The following is a 7502-nucleotide window of genomic DNA, read 5'->3' as shown; positions in this document are numbered from 1 at the left end:
ATATATACACATTTATATACAACGGGCTTCTTTCAGTTTCTGTCTACCAAATCCACTCACAAGGCTTTGGTCGGCCCGAGGCTATAGTAAAAGACACTTGTCCAAGGTGCCACGTAGTGGGACTGAACCCGGAACCATTTGGTTGGTAAGTAAGCTACTTACCACACAGCCATTCCTGCGCCCTGATTATTGGTCATTTGTGAAAATGTTTTACAGCTATGTTTAATATATACCAAATTCCATTTGTCAACCAATGATCAGCAATGAACAACTTGGAGCAATGACTTCTGATGTTCCAGCTTCAAAAACAAAAAAGTATTGCTCTATTGTTGCAACTTCATTTTTATCTCTTATTCACATATATATATATATATATATATATATATATATATACACACACACACACACACACATTAATATGCAGTCATTGATTGAGTGGGGACAGCTTGACATAAAATGGACTCTGTAGTCTTGCCAGGGACAAGACAACCTTGCTAGAGCTGGTATCACAATAAAATGCATCTAGTGCATTCTATAAAATGCTTGGTAATAAGAAAGGCATCTTTCCTGTTGTAGAAACCATAGCAAAAATGAAAGGTATGAGTGAATCATGGTCTTTAACTTGTGTTGAGGCTGGGCAGTAATCCTGAATATAAAACACAGACCCTAACAATCCATCTATTTCATTACAGCATGGAAAAGCAAATTTAAATTGTTGATGATGATAACAATGTTTGCATATAACTGTCTATGTACATATCTTATGTGTAAACCTAGTCTTCACCCAGACACGCACACACATGCATATTTATTTACATTTAAATGTGCAGGCATGTATCACTAGACCAGAACTGAAAACTTTTATCTTTACATAATATATCTAGGGCAAATCAGCTCAACACAACCCACCCTTCACAAAGTTTTCTCACTGGAAGTTTTGATCTCAACAATGCTTGTGAAGAAAAGGGGCATGCTATTTTTTTATATGGGAGTGAGCTGTCTCTACTTTACTTAGCATATTTGCCACTAAATGAAAATCTAAGTGTGTAACATTGTTCACAGTGCAGCACAAATAACGATTGTGATGATCATGATAAATTTATGTATTAACCACTTGTGCAAGTAATACTAGTACCATCATATCTATTAAAATGCAAGTGTTTTAAAATTGAAATAAAATAGGAACAAAAGCATACAAGCCTTATACAAAAATAATAGCCTACATCATACACAGTAAATTTTCATTTCAATAGCACATCTCAAACAGTACACATTTTGTACTCAGACCCCGTATGATAACCACCCCATAAAATAATACAATGCATATGCTACATAAATGATATACAATTTCAATTTCTGCTATGCAAACCACCTGCAACCAAGAATGCAGCACTTACAAAACCCCGTCTCTACCCAACAAAATAATGCAACACATATTGCACATCCCCTACATGACAGATAGCACCAGAAACATGAAGCTAACCCCCACAATGAAGCAAAACTGATGTAATATTCTAAAACATGTCTTTATTTCACACACACACGCACACACACACACACCCACTACAAAAAATACTAGAGGCATAGTGGTGTTGTAGTAGAAAGTCGCAAAAACTATTTCTAGAAATAATAATAATCTATCATTGGGCAATAAACTGCGCTTGCGAAAACCTGTTGAGGCAAGTGAAGTCATTGTCGTGGCCGATGACAGTACCACCTGATTGGCACCCATGCCAGTGGCACATAAAAAGCACCATTCGAGCGTGGTCATGCTCGTGCCACCTGACTGGTCCCATGCTGGTGGCACATAAAAAGCATCGACTACACACTCAGAGTGGTTGGCGTTAGGAAGGGCATCCAGCTGTAGAAACGTTGCTAGATGGATTGGAGCCTGGTGCAGCCTTCTGGCTTGCCAGCCCTCAGTCAAACTGTCCAACCCATGCCAGAAGTTAAAGAACAATGATGATGATGAATAATCCTTTCTATTATAGGCACAAGACCTGAAATTTTTAGGGAGGGGACTAGTCGATTACATTGACTCCAGTACTCAACTGGTATTTATATCATTGACTCCAAAAGGATGAAAGGCAAAGTCAACCTAGATGGAGTTTGAACTCAGAATGTAGCAACAGGTGAAATACTGCTAAACATTTTGCTCAGCATGCTAACAATTCTACCAGCTCAACGCCTTAATAATAACGATAATTCTTTCTACTGGAAGTACAAGGCCTCAAATGTGTGGAGAGGACACTAGTCGATTACATCGACCCCAGTGTTTCACTGGTACTTTATTTATCAACCCTGAAAGGATGAAAGGTAAAGTTGACCTCAGCTGAATTTGAACTCAGAACATAGCGATAGATGAAATACTGCTAGGCATTTCACCCAGCATGCTAACAATTCTGCCAGCTTGCTGACTTAATAATAAAAATAGTAATAATGACGATTTCTTTTATTGACCACAAGGACCCAAGACATGGAGGACAATATCAAAGGATGAGTTACAGCACAAAACAAAAAAAATTACAAAACCATGTGGAGTTAGCATTAATCAAGGGGAGATACTATCACATTAAAGGATATAACAAAGGATATAAAATAGAAAGTAAAGAAAGGAGTGGCTGTGTGATAAGTAGCTTGCTTACCAACCACATGGTTCCGGGTTCATTCCCACTGCGTGGCACCTTGGGCAAGTGTCTTCTACTATAGCCTCAGACCAACCAAAGCCTTGTGAGTGGATTTGGTTGACGGAAACTGAAAGAAGCCTGTCGTATATATATATATATATATGTGTTTGTGTGTGTGTTTGTACCCCCAACATCACTTGACAACCGATGCTGGTGTGTTTACGTCCCCGTAACTTAGTGGTTCGGCAAAAGAGACCGATAGAATAAGTACTAGGCATCCAAAGAATAAGTCCTGGGGTCGATTTGCTCGACTAAAGGCGGTGTTCCAGCATGGCCAAAGTCAAATGACTGAAACAAGTAAAAGAGTAAATAAATAATAAATAAATAGAATCCCCAAATTCTTTGTACTATAGGCACAAGGCTGAAATTTCTGTGGGGATGGAGTGAAGTTATTTGATTGCATTGATGCCAGTGCTTGACTGGTACTTATTTTATCAATCCTGAAAGGATTAATGGTAAAGTCAACCTCAGAACATAAAAATGTATGAAATGCTGCTAAGCATTTTGTCTGGCATGCTAACGCTTCTGTCAGCTCATCGCCTTTTATCATCCCTTCTCCTGTAGGCACAGAGCTCGAAAATTTGGTGGGCTAGTTGATTAAATGGACCCCAGTGGTTGATACTTATTTTATTGACCATGAAAGGATGAAAGGCAAAGATGACCACACTGGTATTTGAACTCAGAACATAAATAGATAGAAGAAGTGCTGCTAAGCAATTTGTCCAGCATGCTAATGATTCTGCCTGCAATGTGTGATGGGAAAGAGCAAATCAATTATATCAACCCCTGTTCTTGTGGTACTGATTTTATTGATCCTAAGTCAAAGTCAGTCTTGGTGGGATCCAAACTCAGAACCTAAAGATGAAAATGAAATGCCACTTAGCATTTTGTGCAACCTGCTAACAGTTCTGCCAGCTCTTTACCTTGATGATAATAATAATAATAACAGCAACAACAATAATATGGAATGCTACTCCATATATAAGAAATAATTTCAGCCTGAATGAACATATCCAATCTGATTGGGATGGCATTAGCATCAACATTTGTTGTACAAACACAAGCTATCATCATTAAATATACTGAAATGAATGTTCACAATTTCTAGAATATTGATAACAAATGTTGCCTGTTCAGTCTATTTTTGAAACAAAACACTTCATTGTATCAAAATATCCTACACTGGCTCTGACAAAATATGCTTGGTAACACAATAACATAGCAAAGCTGCTCTGTGTACACCTGATAATCTAATTTCAGCACCTTTGAGAAAATATCACTATAGCACTCATATGAGCCCTCCCCTATCTTAAAAAATTGTAATGTGAAAATCTCACGAATGTGGGCAAAGAGGCAAGTCATCAGGCAGCACACAATCATCCCAACATTATTATTATTTTTTGTTTTGATAAAAATGACAATGGTGTACTATAATTATGGACACAACAAACCCCAAAGATTATAATATTGTGCAGAAGTAAACTGAAAAGCTAAGAAATTATACTGACCAAGCCATTGATTTAAAAACATTATTTTGGTTTAGCGATGTGTCCCTCATCTTATTTCTGCTACAAGAATAATATACAACCACTTCTGTAAAGATATTGACATACTACTTATATGGGGGCGCAATGGCCCAGTGGTTAGGGCAGCGGACTCGCGGTCATAGGATCGCAGTTTCAATTCCCAGACCGGGCATTGTGAGTGTTTATTGAGCGAAAACACCTAAAGCTCCATGAGGCTCCGGCAGGGGATGGTGGCGAACCCTGCTGTACTCTTTCACCACAACTTTCTCTCACTCTTACTTCCTGTTTCTGTTGTGCCTGTAATTCAAAGGGTCAGCCTTGTCACACTGTGTCACGCCGAATATCCCTGAGAACTACGTTAAGGGTACACGTGTTTGTGGAGTGCTCAGCCACTTGCACGTTAATTTCACGAGTAGGCTGTTCCGTTGATCGGATCAACTGGAACCCTCGACGTCGTAAGCGACGGAGTGCCAACAACAACAACAAGCCAACACCTTATATGAATAACTATTGGTATATTCCAAAAAGTAGCAATATTGAGATTCATTAGTATTGACAGGGAATTCTCACACAGTATTGTTAAGCTTAAATTATTTTTATGCATGTTTTCGAAAATATTTCTAATTCTTTTTGAAGAAAGCAAATTCTTCATGCATTTCTCAACCTATGTAAAATAAAATCATAATTTCTTGCATTGGCAAAAAGCCACAAATTTTGGGAGGAGTGGGTATAGTAGATTCAATCAACACCCAGCACTTGACTAGTACTTCATTTTAAAACATTGGGTACAATTGACCTCAATAGGTTTTGAATTTAGAATGTAAACAGACTTAACTACATACCAAAAGACATTTTATCTTGTGGCTCTACAATTTCTACCAATACACCACTCTTCATAATTAAATAATGCAAAGCATTTAAGGCATTTAATCCAATGCTCTACCATTTATAACCATTCCACAGGCTTAAATTACAGCAACCAAAATAATAACAATTATATCGAGAATAAATAGTTTTACTTCTGATTCCTTTCAACTAAACATAAACTATTCTGAGAACCAGTTTCAACAGTCAAGTATATACTACTAGTATCCAGCCAATGGATACTTATAAAGCCTCTGTTATCATTGCTATTATTATATCATTGCAGTGTAATGATATATATGGTGGTTAGTAGTTATAAATTTCCACCATTTCTTTAGCTTTGTTTTTCCTCAATTTGGTTTGCTTTTATTTCTTTCAATAACCTTTCTTCATCAGCTTATAATTCTAAGTTGAATTGATTACTTCAATAAAACACTGAAAATTGCTAGTTTGCATAACAATTCTAGCAAACATGCTTTGTAATTATTTCGTTTGAAACTGCCACAAATTTATTTATCTTAAGTTATCTATCTTTTGTTTCTTTGTGATCTGCTTTTGTTGCTATTATTTTTCCAGTTTACTTTTTGAGACAGTGTAGTCTACATTTACTTAATAATATCTCATTTCTTTCGAAACAACTGTTTTCATGATTTTATGAAAGTATACTTGTTTATGCTGATCTATGGAGTTTAAGCAGTTTCAAGAATTTCTGTTTATTTCTAATCAACATTATTCAGCATGCTGCTTCTACTACTACTACTACTACCACAAAAACCACTGCTACTGCTACACCACTCCACCACAAGCAATGTTATTTTCAAATTAATATTGTTGTCACCATTAACATTATTATCAACAATATTAATGTCAGTGATAATGATATCAAAAATTATTATTATTCATGTTGTTATTCTATATGGTTTGTCATGTTGAAAGATTGCATATCTATTCAGTAAACTTAAACTTGGCAAGCATCATAAGGGAGTGAATTCGGTGGGGTGGGGTGGGGTGGGGAGAATTGAAATCAATAAATTTTGTAGGAAACAAAAATGAAAACAAAATCAATCAAAATAAAATGGGTGGTGGTGGTGGTGGTGGTGGTGTAGGGAGTAATTATTGTCATCATCAAATAGTGTTAATGATAAATTCTTCTTCCATGCTTACTCTACTCCTCTGAGTTTTCATCTGTATCTTCATCACCAGCAATGTTTCTGTATCATTATTAAATATTACTGTCACCAGCACACGGTTTCAACTTACCCACCTCATTCTTATCACTTTTATGATTGTCATGAATAGAATCCAAACAATTATCATCATCATCAATACCATCATTATCCAGCATCTTTTGTACATCTCTATCACAATTCTAATTCAGCAGTAGCAGCAGCATACACCATCACTATAATCTGCTCCTCCACCTCCTCCTGACTTGTAATCATCATCATTTTGTGTTGTCGTCGTAACTATCATTATAACTCACATAATCATAATAATCATTATTAGTATCATCAACATCCTTATCATAATTGTCAGAAGTATCATTGACTTTATTGCAATTGGCATTGCTGGCATCTTCTTCATCAGCATCATTTTGTCATTGTCATCATCCTCATTATCAATATCATCTTCACAATCCTTTGTTTTCCTATCATTTTGTTAATATTGTGGTTATCATTCTCCTATTTGTTGTTACCATTATAAACCATATGTTTTCAGTGCCACCACTACTACTTTCACCACCACTTACCACCACTACTCACCACCACAACTACAATCACAATTGCCATCACCATTAGTTAACTGAGGCAATGTAGAGTACAGCATATTGTCCTGAGGCCCAATGAAATTCCTGCTGGAGATTTGAATTCACAATCTACATGTAGCTAGTGCAAGACCTCATCTACTCTGCCATCTTGACCTGGGTGTGTGTGTGTATTATTCTTTTATTTGTTTTAGTCATTTGACTGCAGCCATGCTGGAGCACTGCCTTTTAGTTGAAGAAATCGATCCCAGGACTTATTCTTCGTAAGCCTGGTACTTATTTTATCAGTCTCTTTTGCCAAACTGCTAAGTTACAGGGACATAAACACACAAACATCGGTTGTCAAGCAACGGTGGCAGGGGACAAACACAGACACCAAGACCACATAAATATATATATATATATATATACATAGGGGAGAATATACAAAAAATAACAACAGACGAGGACAGGTGGTGTAAATAACAAAAGTATATATTAGTATGACGCTCGGGAATACGGAAAGTCTTTGACGTTTCAAGCTACGCTCTTCAACAGAAAGAATACGGAGACAAGGAGAAAAACACGGAGAAAAAAAATTGAATAGTGTTCAGTCAACGGTCAATCATAATAATGGCCGATCATAACAATGACTGACCGGAAGTTAGAAATTCTTATTTC

General features: G+C 36.7%; 1 protein-coding gene across 13 annotated transcripts in view; it reads left to right on the top strand.

The window, feature by feature from the left end:
- Positions 1–7502, top strand: part of LOC106882686 (vitamin D3 receptor) — a 761413-nt gene that overhangs the window by 536887 nt on the left and 217024 nt on the right. The window lies entirely within an intron of this gene.

The sequence above is a fragment of the Octopus bimaculoides genome, chromosome 2 (genome assembly GCF_001194135.2).
Source record: "Octopus bimaculoides isolate UCB-OBI-ISO-001 chromosome 2, ASM119413v2, whole genome shotgun sequence".
Classification (NCBI taxonomy): Eukaryota; Metazoa; Mollusca; class Cephalopoda; order Octopoda; family Octopodidae; genus Octopus; species Octopus bimaculoides.
Note: the sequence above shows the minus strand (reverse complement) of the source record. Positions and strands in the feature narration are given on the sequence as shown.